The sequence below is a fragment of the Myxine glutinosa genome, chromosome 4 (genome assembly GCF_964187855.1).
Source record: "Myxine glutinosa chromosome 4, kmMyxGlut1.1, whole genome shotgun sequence".
Lineage (NCBI taxonomy): Eukaryota > Metazoa > Chordata > Myxini > Myxiniformes > Myxinidae > Myxine > Myxine glutinosa.
Window position 1 is genome coordinate 146,090,299 of NC_136264.1, and position 22,321 is coordinate 146,112,619.

Here is a 22,321-nt window from a genome sequence, read left to right on the forward strand (position 1 = left end):
TGCAAAACCACTTTTCGCACTTGTGCTAGCATTGATAGCGACTTTTTGCACTTGTGCTTGTGATAAAAAACCACTTTTTGCACTTGTGTTAGCGTTGCAAAACCACTTTTCCCACTTGTGTTGGCGTTACTAATCCACTTTCCACACCTGCGCTCATGTTGCAAATCCACTTTTCACACTTGTGTTGGCGTTGAAAACCACTTTTTGCACTTGTTTTGGTGTTGCAAAACCATTTTCGCACTTGTGCTAGCATTGAAAGCGACTTTTTGCACTTGTGCTTGTGTTGCAAAACCACTTTTCGCACTTGTGTTAGTGTTGCAAAACCAATTTCGACACTTGTGTTAGTATTGCTAAACCACTTTCCGCACTTGTGCTGGGGTAGAAAAACACTTTTCGCACTTGTGCTCGTGTTGACAACCACTTTTTGCACTCTTGTTATTGTTCAAAACCACTTTTAGCACTTCTCTTAGTGGTGCAAAACCACTTTTCGCGCTTGAGTTAGTGTTGCCATACCATTTTCTGCACTTGTGCTGGCGTTGAAAACCACTTTTCGCACATGTGTTGGTTTTGCAAAACCACTTTTTGCACTTGTGTTAGTGTTGAAAACCACTTTTCGCACATGTGTTAGTGTTGAAAAACCATTTTCCGCACTCGTGCTCGTGTTGATAACCACTTTTCGCGCTCTTGTTCATGTTCAAAACCACTTCCACACTTGTGCTGGCGTTGAAAACAACTTTTCTCACTTTTGCAAGTGTTGCAAAACCACTTTTCATACCTGTGTTGGCATTGAAAACCACTTTTTGAACTTGTGTTGGTGTTGCAAAACCACTTTTCGCACTTGTGCGAGCATTGAAAACGACTTTCTGCACTTGTGCTTGTGTTGCAAAACCACTTTTCGCACTTGTGTTGCCGTTGAAAACCACTTTTTGCACTTGTGCTTGTGTTGCAAAACCACTTTTTGCACTTGTGTTAGCGTTGCAAAACCACTTTTCCCACTTGTGTTGGTGCTAATAATCCACTTTCCACACCTGCGCTCGTGTTGCAAATCCACTTTTCACACTTGTGCTGGCGTTGAAAACCACTTTTCGCACTTTTGCAAGTGTTGCAAAACCACTTTCCACAATTGTGCTGGCATTGAAAACCACTTATCGCACTTGTGTTAGTGTTGCAAAACCACTTTTCGCATTTGTGTTGGCGTTGAAAACCACTTTTTGCACTTGTTTTGGTGTTGCAAGACCACTTTTCGCACTTGTGCTAGCATTGAAAGCGACTTTTTGCACTTGTGCCTGTGTTGCAAAACCACTTTTTGCACTTGTGTTAGCGTTGCAAAACCACTTTTCCCACCTGTGTTGGTGTTACTAATCCACTTTCCACACCTGCGCTCGTGTTGCAAATCCACTTTTCACACTTGTGCTGGCGTTGAAAACCACTTTTCGCACTTTTGCAAGTGTTGCAAAACCACTTTCCACAATTGTGCTGGCATTGAAAACCACTTATCGCACTTGTGTTAGTCTTGCAAAACCACTTTTCGCACTTGTGTTGGTATTGATAAACCACTTTTCCCACTTGTGTTGGTGTTGTAAAATCACTTTCTGCACCTGCGCTCGTGTTGCAAAGCAACTCTTCGCACTTGTGTTGGAGATGCAAAACCTCTTTCCGCACCTGTGCTGGCATTGAAAACCACTTTTCGCACTTGTGTTAGTGTTGCAAAACCAATTTCGACATATGCGTTAGTATTGCTAAACCACTTTCCACACTTGTGCTGGCGTTGAAACAACTTTTCGCACTTTTGCAAGTGTTGCAAAACCACTTTTCATACCTGTGTTGGCATTGAAAACCACTTTTTGCACTTGTGTTGGTGTTGCAAAACCACTTTTCGCACTTGTGTTGGCGTTGAAAACCACTTTTTGCACTTGTTTTGGTGTTGCAAAACCACTTTTCGCACTTGTGCTAGCATTGAAAGCGACTTTTTGCACTTGTGCTTGTGTTGCAAAACCACTTTTTGCACTTGTGTTAGCGTTGCAAAACCACTTTTCCCACTTGTGTTGGCGTTGAAAACCACTTTTCGCACTTTTGCAAGTGTTGCAAAACCACTTTCTACAAATGTGCTGGCGTTGAAAACCACTTATCGCACTTGTGTGAGTGTTGCAAAACCACTTTTCGCACTTGTGTTGGTGTTCACAAACCACTTTTCACACTTGTGTTGGTGTTGTAAAACCACTTTTCACACTTGTGCTGGTGTTGAAAACCACTTTTCGCACTTTTGCAAGTGTTGCAAAACCACGCTCCACAATTGTGCTGGAGTTGAAAACCACTTATCGCACTTGTGTTAGTGTTGCAAAACCATTTTCCACACTCGTGCTGGTGTTGATAACCACTTTTTGCGCTCTTGGTATTGTTCAAAACCACTTTTAGCACTTCTCTTAGTGTTGCAAAACCACTTTTCGCACTTGTGTTAGTGTTGCCATACCATTTTCTGCACTTGTGCTGGCGTTGAAAACCACTTTTCACACATGTGTTGGTGTTGATAACCACATTTCGCGCTCTTGTTCATGTTCAAAACCACTTTCCACACTTGTGCTGGCGTTGAAAACAACTTTTCTCACATTTGCAAGTGTTGCAAAACCACTTTTCATTACTGTGTTGGCATTGAAAACCACTTTTTGCACTTGTGTTGGTGTTGCAAAACCACTTTTCGCACTTGTGCAAGCATTGAAAACGACTTTTTGCACTTGTGCTTGTGTTGCAAAACCACTTTCCGCACATGTGTTGGCGTTGAAAACCACTTTTTGCACTTGTTTTGGTGTTGCAAAACCACTTTTCGCACTTGTGCTAGCATTGATAGCGACTTTTTGCACTTGTGCTTGTGATAAAAAACCACTTTTTGCACTTGTGTTAGCGTTGCAAAACCACTTTTCCCACTTGTGTTGGCGTTACTAATCCACTTTCCACACCTGCGCTCATGTTGCAAATCCACTTTTCACACTTGTGTTGGCGTTGAAAACCACTTTTTGCACTTGTTTTGGTGTTGCAAAACCATTTTCGCACTTGTGCTAGCATTGAAAGCGACTTTTTGCACTTGTGCTTGTGTTGCAAAACCACTTTTCGCACTTGTGTTAGTGTTGCAAAACCAATTTCGACACTTGTGTTAGTATTGCTAAACCACTTTCCGCACTTGTGCTGGGGTAGAAAAACACTTTTCGCACTTGTGCTCGTGTTGACAACCACTTTTTGCACTCTTGTTATTGTTCAAAACCACTTTTAGCACTTCTCTTAGTGGTGCAAAACCACTTTTCGCGCTTGAGTTAGTGTTGCCATACCATTTTCTGCACTTGTGCTGGCGTTGAAAACCACTTTTCGCACATGTGTTGGTTTTGCAAAACCACTTTTTGCACTTGTGTTAGCGTTGAAAACCACTTTTCGCACATGTGTTAGTGTTGAAAAACCATTTTCCGCACTCGTGCTCGTGTTGATAACCACTTTTCGCGCTCTTGTTCATGTTCAAAACCACTTCCACACTTGTGCTGGCGTTGAAAACAACTTTTCTCACTTTTGCAAGTGTTGCAAAACCACTTTTCATACCTGTGTTGGCATTGAAAACCACTTTTTGAACTTGTGTTGGTGTTGCAAAACCACTTTTCGCACTTGTGCGAGCATTGAAAACGACTTTCTGCACTTGTGCTTGTGTTGCAAAACCACTTTTCGCACTTGTGTTGCCGTTGAAAACCACTTTTTGCACTTGTGCTTGTGTTGCAAAACCACTTTTTGCACTTGTGTTAGCGTTGCAAAACCACTTTTCCCACTTGTGTTGGTGCTAATAATCCACTTTCCACACCTGCGCTCGTGTTGCAAATCCACTTTTCACACTTGTGCTGGCGTTGAAAACCACTTTTCGCACTTTTGCAAGTGTTGCAAAACCACTTTCCACAATTGTGCTGGCATTGAAAACCACTTATCGCACTTGTGTTAGTGTTGCAAAACCACTTTTCGCATTTGTGTTGGTATTGATAAACCACTTTTCACACTTGTGTTGGTGTTGTAAAATCACTTTCTGCACCTGCGCTCGTGTTGCAAAGCAACTCTTTGCACTTGTGTTGGAGATGCAAAACCTCTTTCAGCACCTGTGCTGGCATTGAAAACCACTTTTCACACCTGTGTTGGCATTGAAAACCACTTTTTGCACTTGTGTTGGTGTTGCAAAACGACTTTCGCACTTGTGCTAGCATTGAAAACGACTTTTTGCACTTGTGCTTGTGTTGCAAAACCACTTTTCGCACTTGTGTTCGCGTTCAAAACCACTTTTAGCACATGTGTTAGTGTTCAAAAACCATTTTCCGCACTCGGGCTGGTGTTGATAACCAATTTTCGCGCTCTTGTTCGTATTCAAAACAACTTTTCGCACATGTGTTAGTGTTGAAAAACCATTTTCCGCACTCGTGCTCGTGTTGATAACCACTTTTCGCGCTCTTGTTCGTGTTCAAAACCTCTTTCCGCTCCCGTGCTGACATTGAAAACCACTTTTCGCACTTGTGTTAGTGTTGCAAAACCAATTTCGACACTTGTGTTAGTATTGCTAAACCACTTTCCGCAGTCGTGCTGGGGTAGAAAACCACTTTTCGCAATTGTGCTCGTGTTGAAAAACACTTTTTGCGCTCCTGTTAGTGTTGCAAATCCACTTTTCGCACTGTGTTAGTGTTGCAAAACCACTTTTCGCACTTGTGTGAGTGTTGCAAAACCATTTTCCGCACTCGTGCTGGTGTTGATAACCACTTTTTGCGCTCTTGTTATTGTTCAAAACCACTTTTAGCACTTCTCTTAGTGTTGCAAAACCACTTTTCGCACTTGTGTTAGTGTTGCCATGCCATTTTCTGCACTTGTGCTAGAGTTGAAAACCACTTTTCATACCTGTGTTGGCATTGAAAACCACTTTTTGCACTTGTGTTGGTGTTGCAAAACCACTTTTCGCACTTGTGTTGGCGTTGAAAACCACTTTTTGCACTTGTTTTGGTGTTGCAAAACCACTTTTCGCACTTGTGCTAGCATTGAAAGCAACTTTTTGCACTTGTGCTTGTGTTGCAAAACCACTTTTTGCACTTGTGTTAGCGTTGCAAAACCACTTTTCCCACTTGTGTTGGCGTTGAAAACCACTTTTCGCACTTTTGCAAGTGTTGCAAAACCACTTTCTGCAATTGTGCTGGCGTTGAAAACCACTTATCGCACTTGTGTGAGTGTTGCAAAACCACTTTTCGCACTTGTGTTGGTGTTCACAAACCACTTTTCACACTTGTGTTGGTGTTGTAAAACCACTTTTCACACTTGTGCTGGTGTTGAAAACCACTTTTCGCACTTTTGCAAGTGTTGCAAAACCACGCTCCACAATTGTGCTGGAGTTGAAAACCACTTATCGCACTTGTGTTAGTGTTGCAAAACCATTTTCCACACTCGTGCTGGTGTTGATAACCACTTTTTGCGCTCTTGGTATTGTTCAAAACCACTTTTAGCACTTCTCTTAGTGTTGCAAAACCACTTTTCGCACTTGTGTTAGTGTTGCCATACCATTTTCTGCACTTGTGCTGGCGTTGAAAACCACTTTTCGCACATGTGTTGGTGTTGATAACCACTTTTCGCGCTCTTGTTCATGTTCAAAACCACTTTCCACACTTGTGCTGGCGTTGAAAACAACTTTTCGCACTTTTGCAAGTATTGCAAAACCACTTTTCACACCTGTGTTGGCGTTGAAAACCACGTTTTGCACTTGTGTTGGTGTTGCAAAACCACTTTTCGCACTTGTGCTAGCATTGAAAACGACTTTTTGCACTTGTGCTTGTGTTGCAAAACCACTTTTCACACTTGTGTTGGCGTTGAAAACCACTTTTTACACTTGTTTTGGTGTTGCAAAACCACATTTCGCACTTGTGCTAGCACTGAATGCGACTTTTTGCACTTGTGCTTGTGTTGCAAAACCACTTTTCGCATTTGTGTTAGTGTTGCAAAACCAATTTCGACACTTGTGTTAGTATTGCTAAACCACTTTCCGCACTTTTGCTCGTGTTGATAACCACTTTTTGCGCTCTTGTTATTGTTCAAAACCACTTTTAGCACTTCTCTTAGTGGTGCAAAACCACTTTTCGCACTTGTGTTAGTGTTGCCATACCATTTTCTGCACTTGTGCTGGCGTTGAAAACCACTTTTCGCACATGTGTTGGTGTTGCAACACCACGTTTTGCACTTGTGTTAGCGTTGAAAACCACTTTTCGCACATGTGTTAGTGTTGAAAAACCATTTTCAGCACTCGGGCTGGTGTTGATAACCACATTTCGCGCTCTTGTTCATGTTCAAAACAACTTTTCGCACATGTGTTAGCGTTGTAAAACCATTTTCCGCACTCGTGCTCGTGTTGATAACCACTTTTCGCGCTCTTGTTCATGTTCAAAACCACTTTCTACAATTGTGCTGGCGTTGAAAACCACTTATCGCACTTGTGTGAGTGTTGCAAAACCACTTCTCGCACTTGCGTTGGTGTTCACAAACCACTTTTCACACTTGTGTTGGTGTTGTAAAACCACTTTTCACACTTGTGCTGGTGTTGAAAACCACTTTTCGCACTTTTGCAAGTGTTGCAAAACCACGCTCCACAATTGTGCTGGAGTTGAAAACCACATCGCACTTGTGTTAGTGTTGCAAAACCATTTTCCACACTCGTGCTGGTGTTGATAACCACTTTTTGCGCTCTTGGTATTGTTCAAAACCACTTTTAGCACTTCTCTTAGTGTTGCAAAACCACTTTTCGCACTTGTGTTAGTGTTGCCATACCATTTTCTGCACTTGTGCTGGCGTTGAAAACCACTTTTCGCACATGTGTTGGTGTTGATAACCACTTTTCGCGCTCTTGTTCATGTTCAAAACCACTTTCCACACTTGTGCTGGCGTTGAAAACAACTTTTCGCACTTTTGCAAGTATTGCAAAACCACTTTTCACACCTGTGTTGGCATTGAAAACCACGTTTTGCACTTGTGTTGGTGTTGCAAAACCACTTTTCGCACTTGTGCTAGCATTGAAAACGACTTTTTGCACTTGTGCTTGTGTTGCAAAACCACTTTTCACACTTGTGTTGGCGTTGAAAACCACTTTTTACACTTGTTTTGGTGTTGCAAAACCACTTTTCGCACTTGTGCTAGCACTGAATGCGACTTTTTGCACTTGTGCTTGTGTTGCAAAACCAATTTCGACACTTGTGTTAGTATTGCTAAACCACTTTCCGCACTTGTGCTGGCGTTGAAAACCACGTGACGAGTTCAAAGGGCATCAAGTGATTTTGCGACGAAGGTTGAGAGCAGGGCAACGTGACGTCTCCTCCGATCTCCACATTCACCTGCACAAGAGCTGAGAGAACAATACGAATCATTAAAATATGAGGTAGTAGGGACAATAGAGATAAGTGGGACATTGCCCATCATGCTGCCAACTTTGTCCATTGAATTGCATGTTGGCTTACAGTGAAAAAAAAAACGTCTCTTATACCACCCAAAAGACCGTTATCTGAGTTCTACCGTCATTCGGTCAGCTGTGACATTGGCATGAGCTCCCCTTACGTGTGTAGCTCTCAGACATGGTGTCACGGACGAGCTGAATAGACTCAAAATCGAGGCTCAAATACGTCATCAGCATTTTAGGAAGCAAAACGGAAAAGCATGACTGCTGAATTGCAGAATTTAAACGAACATGTGATATAGTAGGGATTTTTCAAGAATATAATTCCATTGGATCTTTCACATCTACAGAAAACTACATATTGTGGGAACAGCAAGACTATATACCAAAGCTTCCAATGAGAATGTTAAGGTCAGAAAGCAAGTACAAAGATTTAAGTAGAAACAGGTGGGGAGAGTGTTTAGCATATTCAATTCTAGTTTCCTACTTGGTGAGGGTATACACACATAATACTTACTAGGGGGTACCGATACGCACTGGGACCATTGCTATTTGAAAATAATAACCGTGTGCTTGACTCACACAAAACGAAGATTAAATACGAGCATGAACAGCTCATTGGAAAGGTTGGATGGAAATTTCCTAGAATATGTTTACAAGTAATGTTTATTGTTATTGTCTGAGATCGTATTGATTGGAGCAGCCCCGAAAAAAGACTTCGATAAGGAGAACTCGAGTTTGGCCCATATCTTTGGAGGCCAGCCAAGGCAATTGCACACCACAAATTGTAATTACTGGTAGAACTGACGGACGCGAATTATTGTATCAAATATAATCATGTAACATGACTTAGAAAAGAAGATGCACACCGACCAATTAAATGTTATGTGGTTGGTATGGGCTTCTAGCTGAATGGCATATTGTCTACATCTTCCAGCATAGCAGGTCTCCTGGACTCCTGAAACCTTTTCACAATATTGTTTTCCAAACCTATCATTATGAATTATTTTTTTAACCTTTGATATTTTCCCCTCTGCTATTTTCTTATTATATTGTGGCATCCATCGCGTGCATCCAGTTTCCCTGTCCGAATACTGACAAACCGCGTCAAAGCGGTCAAGCCGGCCAGCTGATTTGATTGTTCCGAGTCAGATTACGGGCCTGTCTGCCACAATACCATACTCCAATGTAACCAATGTAATTGATGCATCATGCTGATTGGTACCATGCGCCAGTTCTTGAATGGCGACCAAGTGGAGTCGCCAGGCACAGGCACTGTCTTGTACTGGGCGCCACCCAAACACAATCTGTCCTATAATGGACGTGTATAACTAAAACTCGCGATAAGAGACACTCAAATCACCCGGAGACCAAGTGGTTTTAGAATGTATTTGAAGAGAAATGGCGGGAATACAAATGAAGAAGAATTGCAATACTAACTAGATGCTCAATTTATAACTGTGAGCAGTGATGGCGGGTCCAAGCTGCTCTGCACTTAACCTATCGATGCAAAACATTAAGTATGCCATCGATGGGGATAAAAACTAAAATGTCATCGGTCCCGTAGTGTGGCAGCCATATTGGTTTCAAGGTTAAATATTAAAAATAAATAATTTCTCTGAAACCGCTTAACCTATTGATGTGATATTTTACATACATGATTGACTCCGCTTGGGATATATAGTATGATAATGACGTCATCCATCACGTGGTATGGCAGCCATATTGTATTGAAGGAAAACTTTAACATTTGTTAGCTCTGAAATGGCTCAATGAAAATAAACTAAATTTTACATGTCATTGACTCCCCATAGGGAACATAGTTTGATAATGATGACATCATCAGTGACTCAATCTGGCAGATAAAAATATGTTCTAAAGTTTTCCTTCAATCTAATATGGCTGCAAAAGCACATGTCTGATAACGTTTTAATTACCAAACTTTTGTCCACTTGGGTAGTTAATGTCATACTTAAAGTTTTGCAACAATTGGTTGGGCGGGATGAGAGGAGGTTTTTATAGGTTTCAGCAAAAATCCAATATGGCTGCCAAACTGCGTGACCTATGTTTTAGTTATCAAACCTTATTTAGCATGGGTAGTTGATCATATGTTTAAGGTTTCGCATCGATTGGTTAAGTTGTTTTGGGGAAGATTTTTAGAAGATTATTTTTTCAAAGTGATATGGTTGTCCAACCACGTGACTTGTGAAATCATAATTTTACAATCCAACTCAGACGTCAGACTGGGTAGTCAATCACATTTATGAAGTTTAGTATTGATCAGATAAGGTTGGTTTTTCTATTCAATACGGCTGCCACACCACTGTAAAGATGATGCCATTGTTATCAAATTATATGCCCCAACAATAGTGGATCATTTGTGTAACGTTTGGCATCGATAGGTGAAGCAGTTTCCGAGAAAGTTAAAAAAAAAGAAGATTTTCCATCGAACCAATATAGCTGCCACACCCTGTGTTGATGACATGGCTAGTTGATGACATGCATACAGTTTTGTGTTCATAGGTTTGGCAGTTGCAGAGAAGATGTTTTTTACAAGTTTTACCTAAAATCCAATATGGCTGCCAAATCTGTGACTGATGATATCATCGTTATCATATATATATATATATATATATATATATATATATATATTATATATATATATATATATATATATATATATATATATATATATATATATATATATATATTATATATATATATAAAAGAAAGTTTTTGTTTGTTTGTTTGTCTGCACACGCGAATCTCCTGAACAGTGAAAGAAAGGAAGAAACCTCTGTTACGGATTCGTCACTTCCGTTGTTGTGGTTTTCATCCACTGTAAACATTTCTGATTCCATGCACTATTATTGTTTTCAAAAGGTTTATTGTGTATGAACTGTTTTCAAAAGGTGAAAAAGTTAGTGTTAAAAGAAACCGGAAACCGGATCGGAAAACGGACGACGACGAAGAAGAGGAAGAGGAAAAAGAAGGCGGAGCGAGTGGAGTCGGACAAGAAGCATAGTTGCTTTGCGGTCTGGAGCGAACATTGGCGAGCAAGAGTCACGAGTGAACTTTGGGTTTCCCAGGAAAGGGATTCATGCGACAGAGTTGTTATCGCTGTGACAGATTTACCTGCGTGTCAGGTTTTGCGAATGATTCACAAGAGAATCCTCGTCGTGCCGTTACGTCTCGAGTACGGGCCGTCGGCCATTTTGACTCGCGCGCTTTGTGCGTCGAGCAAGGTTTCTTTGCTTCGCTTCAGCCGTTCTCACCGCATTCAGACGTTTATCTGGTGTGTGTGTGTGCAACGCGGATTTTGAAGGTAAATCTGAGGTTCGCCGACTGTGAGCCGTGAAACGTCTATACCTGAGGGTGTGATTTCCCAGTCCCAGTCCCAGTCGCCTGGTGGGCGCCTTTGGATTTCCCAGTCGCCTTGAGGGCGCCTTGGTGCATCTTTGGCCGTGTGGCTTGGACCGTCATCCAAACGGGATTCTGGTCTCGATTAGACATCGTTCTGACGATCGCTGGAGGGGATCGACTTCGGCTTGAAACCAGAATCAACTTTGGTTTGAAGCAGAGAAAGCGACATTGGGAATGTTCTTGGTTCACTCACTTGGAGCACAGTGAGTTATATGTTACAAAACTGATGGTACCATCATAGGATATATATTGATTGTACTTTTGATTACTATTATTGTTGTACTGTTATTCTTGTGTGATCTTAATACAATATTTGTTTGTTGGTAACAATTGGTGTGGCTTCACCATTGATCTTTGACATACAGAATAACACATTCTTCTGCCGTCACTCCTCTCGGGGCTCGGAGGTACACCGTGACCAGGGGGTTGGGGAGGAGCACATAACAGAAATTGGGGGCTCGTCCAAAATTGGCCCAAATTGAAATTGGGGGCTCGTCTTTGCTGACAAAATTCCTAAAATTCGTCCAGGATAGAATTCCCTAACATTCCCAAAATTCCCAAATTTGGAATTTTTCTAACATTCCCAAATTTTTCAAAAAATTTGAAAATTTTTGTGTGAAGGTTAACAGGTGCTAACTAATAGTCACCATGGTGTTTGATGCAGAAAAGTTTGCGGCGTCCCCTAATGAGGCACAGTTACAAGCGTTAAAAAGATCGGAACTCTTGATATTGGCCAAACATTTTAACTTGGAGGTCCGAGCTCATATGAAGAAAGCAGAGATGCAGACATTGGTGGTAGAATCTCTGGTGGGACAAGGAACATGGACAGAGGTAGCCTTGGATTGGTTACCCGAGGAAAAAGAAAATGTGGAGCTCTGGAAAATGGAGATGCAACTGCAGAGCCAGGAAAGGTTAAAAGAGTTGGAATGGAAAGCCGAGGAGAGAAGAGCAGAGGAAAGGAGAGCTGAAAGAGAACTCGAGGAAAGAAGAGTAGAACAGGAATGAGAACTCGAGGAAAGAAGAACAGAGGAAAGGAGAACTGAAAGGGAACTCGAAGAAAGAAGAGCAGGGGAAAGAGCAGAGGAAAGGAGAGCCGAAAGGGAGTTAAAGGAACGTGATATGGAGTATCAGAAGGAACTTAAACTCAAGGAGCTAGAATTAATGGGAGAACGGAGAGAAGTAGTATCCATGCCGGCTAGTTTGACAACTTGTCAGAACACTTGGGATGTTGGTAGGCATGTGAGGCTGGTTCCACCCTTCAATGAAAAAGAGGTAGCCAAGATTTTTTTTACACTTTGAGAAAGTGGCTCAAATGCTAAAATGGCCTGTGGGGTCCTGGACTATGTTAGTGCAAAGTGTTTTGGTGGGTAAAGCTCAGGATATCTATTTGGCCTAACCGATTGACCAATGTGCAGATTATGAGATAGTGAAGAAAACCATTCTCAAAGCCTATGAATTGGTCCCTGAAGCTTACCGGCAAAAATTCAGGAATGCCAGGAAGAGGGAGAGTGGGACCCATGTGGAGTTTGCCAGAATGAAGGAAACCATCTTTTATCGGTGGTGTGATTCGAAGGGGAATGGGAAAGACTTCAAACTGTTGCAACAATTGATCTTGGTGGAGGAATTCAAACAGTGTGTCCACGCGGACATTAAAGTACATCTGGATGAAAAGAAAGTACCAGAGTTGTATGAGGCAGCCACCGTGGCAGATGACTATGCCTTCACACACAGGATGGGGTTCCACAATCCTAACTTCCCGCCTAGAGTTAGCCAGGGGAGTTATGGTAAATCAGGTTCGGAGAACAAATATTCATGGAGGCGGCCTCGAGATGACTATGAGGACAAATCTGATACCGCGACTTTTAGGGATCAGAAGACTACAGTTCCAAGACAGACTTATCTTCCGGGGGGGGAGGGGGGGGCTCGAGGCAGACCACGAGTTTTTCCTCCGGGCCTACTTGCGCTTTTTGCAAGAAATCTTGGCATTTGATGTCCCAATGTTATGCCCTGAAAAGGAAAAATCAGGAGCGGAGTCAGACTAGTACAACTCCGAATGCGTTGGCCAATGCGAGAAATCGTCCTTGGAGGACAGTGTCTTGTGAAGGTTCCCATGCCAAAGTTACAGCATCACAGAACGACCTTGTTCAAGAGGGTTACAAACCTTTTATTTCAGAGGGGTTTGTGTCACTGGATGGGGACTTAACGAACCAGAGACCTGTTAGGGTATTGAGGGACACAGGAGCACATCAATCTTTGATGCTTGAAGGCATTTTGCCATTGTCAGAGAAGACGGCAACTGGTGTTAGTGTTCTTTTACAGGGGGTTGGTGGCTATGTTAAAGCTCCACTTCATGTCATCCATTTGAAGTCTGATTTGGTGTCAGGACCGGTCACCGTAGGTTTACAAGCCACTCTTCCTGTAGAAGGAATCTCTTTTATTATCGGGAATGATTTGGCCGGTGGTCGAGTTTCTGGTAATCCGATGTTTGTTGAAAAGCCTAGTATGGAAAATAACACCACACAGTTAGAGCAGGAGATTCCGGGTATCTTTCCATCCTGTGCTGCGACTCGTGCTATGGGTAGGAAACGCTCTGAAGAAAAGGAGAAGGTACGGACGTCACGCTTTGCACAGGCACGTCTTGTCAAATATCCTGAAACTAAGTGTCAGCACACACGAGTCATGAATGGAGGCAATGTTGGCAAGCTCTTTGTAGGTGGATTGAACTTTGACACAAGTGAAGATGTTCTGGACTCTATCTTTGGCAAATATGGACCACTCTTGGAAGTGCATTCTGATAAAAGACAGGGAGACGCAACAGTCGAGAGGGATTGGGTTTGTCACGTTTGAAAACACAAAGGACGCCAAAGATGCAGAAAAGGATTTGAATGGCAAGGATTTGGATGGTCGGACCATAACAGTAGAGAAGGCAGGCCATGGGCGTCGAGGGGACTACAGAGGAGGAAAACGTGGAGGTAGTTTCAAGGGGTGGCTATGGCTCCCGGGGTGGGAGTAGTAGGTTTGGTGGCAGACGCAGTCGTGATTACTACGGAGGCTCCCAGCAGCAGCAGTGCAGTTTTGGCAACTCTGGACGGGATGACTATTACGGTGGTAGCCGAGATGGGGACCGCTACTCACGTGACTACAGCACCCGACTCTTCAACTGTGATTATGATTTTTATGATCAAGAGAAGAGTTGGAAGCACTGAGTGCTCAGGAGCAGCCGAGCCAAGATTCCTACACTGATTAACCGTGAACTCCACGTTCCTAAAGGCGTCCATGTAGTGAATACTTCCAGGCCTCACCACCCAACCACCATGAAACCTGGCTCTCAGCTCGGCCTCCTTCAAAAAGTGCTATAGATTTGTTTTGCTTTGGATTCACTGATCACAACCCCTTAACCTTCATTCAAAAAATGAAAAATAAAAACCAGAGGTTGATGAGATGGAGTTTGGCTTTGCAGGGGTTCAACTTGGAAATTGAGCATGTAAAGGGCAGGGACAATGTCGTTGCTGATGCTTTGTCCAGAGTGAACTAACTTTGGAAATTTCTGCAGGTTGTTTGGAAGTTTTGTTGCTTTATTTTGGGAAATATTGATTATCGTTGCTCACGGGAATTGGTGATTTGGTTGTGAGTTTTACTTTTGTTTGTTAAAAGAGTTTTTGCCTGCAAAGAAAGTTTTCACTATGTTCAAACTTTCTTTCCTGAGGGGGGCAAGTGTTACGGATTCGTCACTTCCGTTGTTGTGGTTTTCATCCACTGTAAACATTTTTGATTCCATGTACTATTATTGTTTTCAAAAGGTTTATTGTGTATGAACTGTTTTCAAAAGGTGAAAAAGTTAGTGTTAAAAGAAATCGGAAACCGGATCGGGAACCGGACGACGATGAAGAAGAGGAAGAGGAAAAAGAAGGTGGAGCGAGTGGAGTCGGACAAGAAGCATAGTTGCTTTGCGGTCTGGAGCGAACATTGGCGAGCAAGAGTCACGAGTGAACTTTGGGTTTCCCAGGAAAGGGATTCCTGCAACAGAGTTGTTATTGCTGTGACAGATTCACCTGCGTGTCAGGTTTTGCGAATGATTCCGAAGAGAATCCTCGTCGTGCTGTTACGTCTCGAGTACGGGCCGTCGGCCATGTTGACTCGCGCGCTTTGTGCGTCGAGCAAGGTTTCTTTGCTTCGCTTCAGCCGTTCTCACCGCATTCAGACATTTATCTGGTGTGTGTGTGTGCAATGCGGATTTTGAAGGTAAATCTGAGGTTCGCCGACTGTGAGCTGTGAAACGTCCATACCCGAGGGTGTGATTTCCCAGTCCCAGTCCCAGTCGCCTGGAGGGCGCCTTTGGATTTCCCAGTCACCTTGAGGGCGCCTTGGTGCAGCTTTGGCCGTGTGGCTGTGACCGTCATCCGAACGGGATTCTGGTCTCGATTAGGCATCGTTCTGACGATCGCTGGAGGGGATCGACTTCGGCTTGAAACCGGAATCAACTTTGGTTTGAAGCAGGGAAAGAGACATTGGGAATGTTCTTGGTTCACTCACTTGGAGCACAGTGAGTTATATGTTTCGAAACTGATGGTACCATCATAGGATATATATTGATTGTACTTTTGATTACTATAATTGTTGTGCTGTTATTCTTGTGTGATCTTAATACAATATTTGTTTGTTGGTAACAATTGGTGTGGCTTCACCATTGATCTTTGACATACAGAATAACACATTTTTCTGCTGTGACTCCTCTCGGGGCTTGGAGGTACACCGTGACCAGTGGGTTGGGGAGGAGCACGTAACACCTCTGAAACAAAAAATGTCGGGACAGGCCCCGGGAAGGTTATAGGCCACCTCGGCCGTGCTAGGCCCATTTTGCAATTAAAAGCTGAGCTGAATTATAGTAGTCAATCTTCTATGGCCGCGAGTAAAAGCTGAATCATAGTAGTAAATTCATTCAAAAAGAACCAAAACTGTCGGGGCGGCCCCCGTGAAGGTTATAGGCTAGGTGGTGAGGACGGTCTAGGCCGCCTCGTCCGGGCTGGTCCCATTTCATAATTAAAAGCTGAGCTGAATTATTGTAGTCAATCTTATATTGTCTGCGAGTAAAAGCTGAATTATAGTAGTAAATTCATTCAAAAAGAACCCGGGCAACGCCGGGTGCCTTTGGCTAGTCTACTATATAAGAGAGATGTCTGTCTGTCTGTCACGACTTTTCTCAGAGTAGGCTGAACGGATCTTCGTCAAACTTTCAGAGGTTCATCAGTGAGTGCCTGGGAGTGTTTTCGGAAGAAAAAAAAATTGAAAAAAAAATCGGTTTTTTAGAGTTAACAAACAAAAAAAAAACGCTCGATATTGCCTCAGCCTTTTAAAATTAATGACAGTTATATACAAGTACACATTTGCATAAATAAATACAAAACAATCACATGCATTCTCCTTCCCCCGCCTCCCCTCTCCCTCCTCCTCCCCATCCCCCACCCGGCAACGCCAGGTACTTCTACTAGTACTATATATATATATATATATATATATATATATATATATATATATATATATATATATACTGTATATATATATATATCTCAAGGGTAATCAGATCAGTTGTATGAAGTATCGCATCGATCTCTAAAGCGGTTTGGCAGAAGAAGATTTTAAAAGCTTTTTTTTTCAATCCAATATGGCTGCCATACCATGTGATTTATGACATCATAATTAAATTTTAGCTGGATCAGCCAAGCAGTTAGTTTGGCTGGAAAAGTCAAAATAGGCGACAGACGGACAGATGGACGTTTTGCATGATGACGGATGTGCACGATGACAATACCTTATCTGGATTTCCAATTCCAGATAAGCTAATAATAATCTGACCAAAAATCAATAGGATACCAGCCAGAATAATGGCCGGGTCCCCTAATTAACCATCTACACACATATGCACCCACGACTCAATGAACAAACAGAACGTCCTTAATTACCAAAGTTCTTAAGGCCTCACGCATACCACAGGAATAAAGACCAGAAGAAATGACAAGACAATTATTCGGGCTGCAGGACACATGAAGGCTTAAGTGGAGATATTTCCTGGCGGGAAAACCGTTTGTGCTGCTGACTGAGCCTGGCTTGAGAGGAGAGGTGGGGGCGTGGCCTGCTATGGCGGTGGGGGAAGCCATGGCTGGAACTGCATCATTTTGAGGAAGCACCCGTTGTATATTGTGTCTAGCTTCCCATATAAGCTGTATGCTCCTCACACCCTGCTGGTCACATCAGCGCTATTTATCTATTTATATCCGTGCACCCACAACAAAGCTGCGATGTCACTAGCTCCTCCCTGCTCAGCCACTATTGACTCGTACACAGTTTGTGGGTGGGGCATTCCCCCTTCTCGACCTGTCACTCAGTGCTTTTGACTGGTGTTGCGTCATGATGGTTCTCCCGCATAAACTAGCACATAACTGCCTTTCGGATGCTTCAAAAACACATTTAGGAGAGATTACAAGGGTAGGAACATTAAAAGGGTATGAAGGGATGGCGGTTTTAGACACACACATTAGTGAAGGTAAGATGATCGCTTTTTTCACTTAAAACAAAATGACGCATATTCTATATCACAATTAAATTACCTCACACTTACACAAAAACATGCAATATGGGAAATAATTACCACTATACTATGCAAAGTTACCCCCTATGAGGCATTCCCACAACACTATACTGTACTCTTAGGGCTAACAGGATGGCATACGCCCTTGAGATATGCACACTCACCTCTGAGCTGTCGAGTCTGAGTTTGAATCCCAACCCAGCTACAAACTGTCATCCAGTTCTTTCACATGCAGGATGACTCATCAATGCGTGTGCTTACTCGAATGGACATGAAACTCCCGTCTGCTGGCATTAGTTGGTGGACTTTAAACATCCCACGGAGTCCTTCGTGAAGAGTATGCGAGGGATTGCCGGCACCAGGAACAAATTACAAATTACAGCCCTAACTACTGCTGGGAGAGGAATGGCGAACTACATAGTATGGCTCTTGCCAAGAAACTGCTTTGGCAGAACAAACACCATGTAACAGAGTATGGATATCAGAACCAAGACCCTGTAGCAGAGTATGTAACAGAGTATGGATATCGGATCGATATACTCTTATGAGTTTCATTCAAAATATTCTAGGAATTGAGTGGTTTTTTTGGAAAATGAGAGCAGTGATTATTTGGTCTTTCCAAACCTGTAAAAAGAGTAGATAAATAAAAACAAGAAAAACGTCATGCAGAGCACGATACTTGCAAAATCCACCCAACCCCCCTCAAAAAATAGTTGCCATGGATACATCAACTTATCCATTTCATCAAGATTAAAATTAACGTTCTTAATCAATGCTCAGGTCAATCGGATGAAAATTGATGATTTTAGAAGTTTGACCTTGAGTTGACCTTTGACCTTTTGACCTTAAAAATAGTTGGCTTCCCAATTTCGTGACTCAATAAGCAAATGGTGTTCAATTTTCAAGTCAATCGGATGAAAAATGACACCTTTTAAAAAGAAATTTGACCTCAAGATGACCTTTGACCTCAAAATCAATAGGCTTCTTCCTTAGAACCAACTCCATACCATCTGGTGAAGTTTTGTGAAAATCGGTTTAAAATTATGACCTGTAGATGATTGACAAACAGAGTAACGTACAAGACCAACCAATGTACTTGAAAAAAATCATCGATTTTGCAAGTAATAAATAAATTTTATATTTATATATTGAAAAATAACACGTCAGCGTGTAGTGGCCTGTTGTGAATAGTAGTATCTCATTCGCTGCACCGATTGCGAATGAATTCCCATATTGTTTGAATGTTTTCTGTTCCCCTACTTTTTGTAGACAAATACATATAGGCTCATGGAAGAGCAGAAAAATGGAGCATACAATACTGGGAAGAGGAAAGGAAGGTGAAATATATATGGAAGCAATAATACTCACCCAAGGTGAAGGGAAGCAAGTAGAGCCAGGAGAAGCCTGATAGGAATATCCGTTGAACTGTAGAGAAGTGAATATGCATCTTGAATCCGTTGTTTAATGTCTACAGGAAAACTCCGTCTTTCTCTCCATCCACATCCCTTTCTCCCTTCTTCACTGATTTCACCTCTTTTTTATCCACCATCTCCAGTTCCACCTCCACCCTTCTCTCATGGATTCAGATTAGGATCAGGAGACTATCGGTACCTGGATTAATGTCATGTTACAGGTCAATAGACAATAATACATTCTCACGTGATCTGTCACTGCAGGTCCACGTAGTGTTTAAACTGAAAACCGTTTATAAAGTTTGAAACTGCGACGCAAATATATATAATCTTATATATCTATATATCGTTGATGTTTCACACCAATGGGAAATAACATAATTCTGATTTCTAGGAAATCGGTTACACTGTCAACGGCTCCTTACAAATGTGAATAAACCCAACAAGCATCGCCTTGGCATTATAGGAATTCATTGTTAAATACAAATTCCAACAGTAGTTATTTTTAAAGTTGTCACCGAATTTCATGGAATATTGATATACATCGGACATTCAAAAACTTGTACGAACGAGATACTCACAATAGTGCAAGAATCGCCGTTTTGTACTTTCCAATATATATATCATCGATTTTGATATATCCAGTGAGCCAGAAATGATATATATACTGTATATTAAAGATGTGCTGCTGCTGCTACTACTACTACTACTACTACTACTACTACTACTACTACTACTACTACTACTACTACTACTACTACTACTACTACTACTACTACTACTACTACTACTACTACTTTAGCGACTCCAGTTATTCCCACCTCTTTGTGGGATTGGCCGGGGAACGTTTTTGATCCAAGTCTTTCACGAACCGGCTCGCCATGTCTGATGACTTTCGACTGTAGGTGAAAGGAATTTGTAAAAAAAAATTCAGGGTGCCGGGAATAACTCGCCTACGTTTTGCGAAGGACGCCGTTGGACCGTTATGCTTTAGTGTCCACTAACTAACGCTAGCAAATGCCCCGCCCAATTTAACGTCCATCAGAGGGATGGCACACAAATAGATGCCCCGCCCTGTGTACAAAATGCTAGGTCGAGGTTCGAACCCAGGCCAGACAGCTCAAAGAGGAGAGAGTATAACTCGAAGCTAACCTGAACTATTATTTTCCAAAACATACAAATAAATGATGAGAAAGGCCAATCAAAATATTCATTCATTATTTACATAAATCTCCGTTTGTCCATATGTCCTTGTTAACCTCGCCTGAGGAGAGGGTATTGCATTCGAGTCCGTTTGTCTGTCTGTCTGTCTGTCTGTTTATTTGTCCGCACAGAATAAATATGATTTTCTCTGCAACTGTTGGTCCGATTGACAGGAAATTTTCACCATAGGTGTAAACTCCACCTGTATAATTTTTTTTAATGATAATTATGACGTCATAGCTCACGTGGTGTGGCCGCCATCTTGGAAAAACTGAAAAACTTTGCACCTCCATATCTCTGAAAGCGCTGAATAGAAAAAAAATTGAGACATGGCTCATTGTAAAGAACTCTCCATGGGGAATAAAATATGTTAATGATGATGTCATAGGTGCCTCCATTATGACGTCATAATTCGACGAGTACAAAACGTCATCCTGTCAAGATGAAATTTTTTGAGCATAATCTAGGGATAAATTGGTGGAGAAAAAAAATAATGATGAGGTCATCGGTCACGTGGTTTGGCCGCCATATTTGTTTTAACACAAAAGCCTTAAAAACCACTGAAAACATCCTGGTGATGGTCTGCAATCTCTGATTGCTCATTCTTGTTTTGGATGATTTGTCTCACTTTTGTGTCAAGTTAATCCCAAAGAAGTTCCAAAAGTGGAGTCTTCTGCGTATTGAGCTGGCCAAATAAAGTTCATTGCTTCATATGTAGCTACTGTCCGTATATGTAAAACTGATTTAAACTCTCACCATGCCAAATGGCCGGGTGTTGTTACCCCTTCAATCAGCCATGGTATTGCAGCAAAGGACTTCTGTGCCTCCTCCATGGGCCTCACCCAATCAGTGAATTTCCCAACCCGAATTTCTCCCAATGGTACGTCTTCCTGTCTGAATCTGTTCATAATTTTTTTTTTTTTACTAATGTCTCTTGTTATTCTTGTAGTCCAATTGGTTCGTCTGATCATGTGGTTGTGAGAGGCAACGTCTGTCTCACTATTGTCAGAGAGCACCCTCAGCACCGTAGAGTCTTTTGCAGTTCACTCAAGATAACTGGCAGGGACTGAAATACCCTCTTATGTCAAGACTGGTCATTCATTTCCACCTCTCCGAACATTAATACTGCCTGGGAATCCTTTTGCTTTCCCTTATGTACAGATGTACACCATCTCGTCTGCATTTATCATAGCCATCCTCTCTGGAAAACAGAATCCTGTGGTGAAGCAGTTGCCTTGAAACAACGTGTCTTCTCTTCCTGGAAGGAAAATCCAACCAAAGGCAACCGGGGATCATTCCACAAAGCCCGGAATAAGTGTGTCCACGATGAGGAAAGTCAGAAAACAACATCGAGACAACAATAAGGCTGAAATCTACAACTTGCCTCCTTCTTCAAAGACCTGGTGGTGCCTTGCCAAGTCTTTCTCTGGTGCAGGCTGCCCCTCTATCTTTCCCCTCACTTCAAATGGCACCACAGCTGACTGCTCATGCTAACACATGCGCCAAACCAACACATGCGCCAAACTAACACAAGCGCCAAACCAACCCATTCGCCAAACTAACACATTTGCCAAACCAACACATTCACCAAACTAACGCATGTGCCAAACCAAAACATCTGCCAAACTAACACATGTGCCAAACCAACACACATGCCAAACCAACACACCCGCCAAACTAACACATTGGCCAAACCAACACATTCGCCAAACCAACACATTTGCAAAACCAACATATTCACCAAACTAAGGCATGTGCCAAACCAACACATCTGCCAAACTAACGCGTGTGCCAAACCAACACACATGCCAAACCAACACATGCGCCAAACCAACACATTCGCCAAACTAACACATGCGCCAAGCCGACACATTCGCCAAACTAACGCATGTGCCAAACCAACATAACCGCCAAACTAACATATGCGCCAAACCAACACATTCGCCAAACCAACACATTCGCCAAACCAACACATGCGCCAAACCAACACATTCGCCAAGCTAACACATGCGCCAAGCCAACACATTCGCCAAAATAACACATGCGCAAAGCTAACACTTGCGCCAAACCAACACATCTGCCAAATTAACAAATCCGCGAAACTAACACATGTGCCAAACCAAAACATCCGCCAAACCAACACATTTGCCAAACCAACACATTCACCAAACTAACATGTGCCAAACCAACACATCCGCCAAACTAACACATACGCCAAGCCAACACATTCGCCAAAATAACACATGCGCCAAACTAACACATGCG

At 42.3% G+C, this 22,321-nt stretch overlaps 1 non-coding gene across 1 annotated transcript; it reads right to left on the minus strand.

Moving 5' to 3' along the window:
* Positions 1-7,282: 7,282 nt before the first annotated feature.
* LOC137413094 (uncharacterized) lies at positions 7,283-19,642 on the minus strand. Its single transcript, XR_013622993.1, has 3 exons — positions 19,435-19,642; positions 18,810-19,052; positions 7,283-7,384 (listed from the first exon to the last, which is right to left on the minus strand). It is a non-coding gene; the product is annotated as an uncharacterized LOC137413094 (transcript).
* Between the last annotated feature and the right edge of the window lie 2,679 nt (positions 19,643-22,321).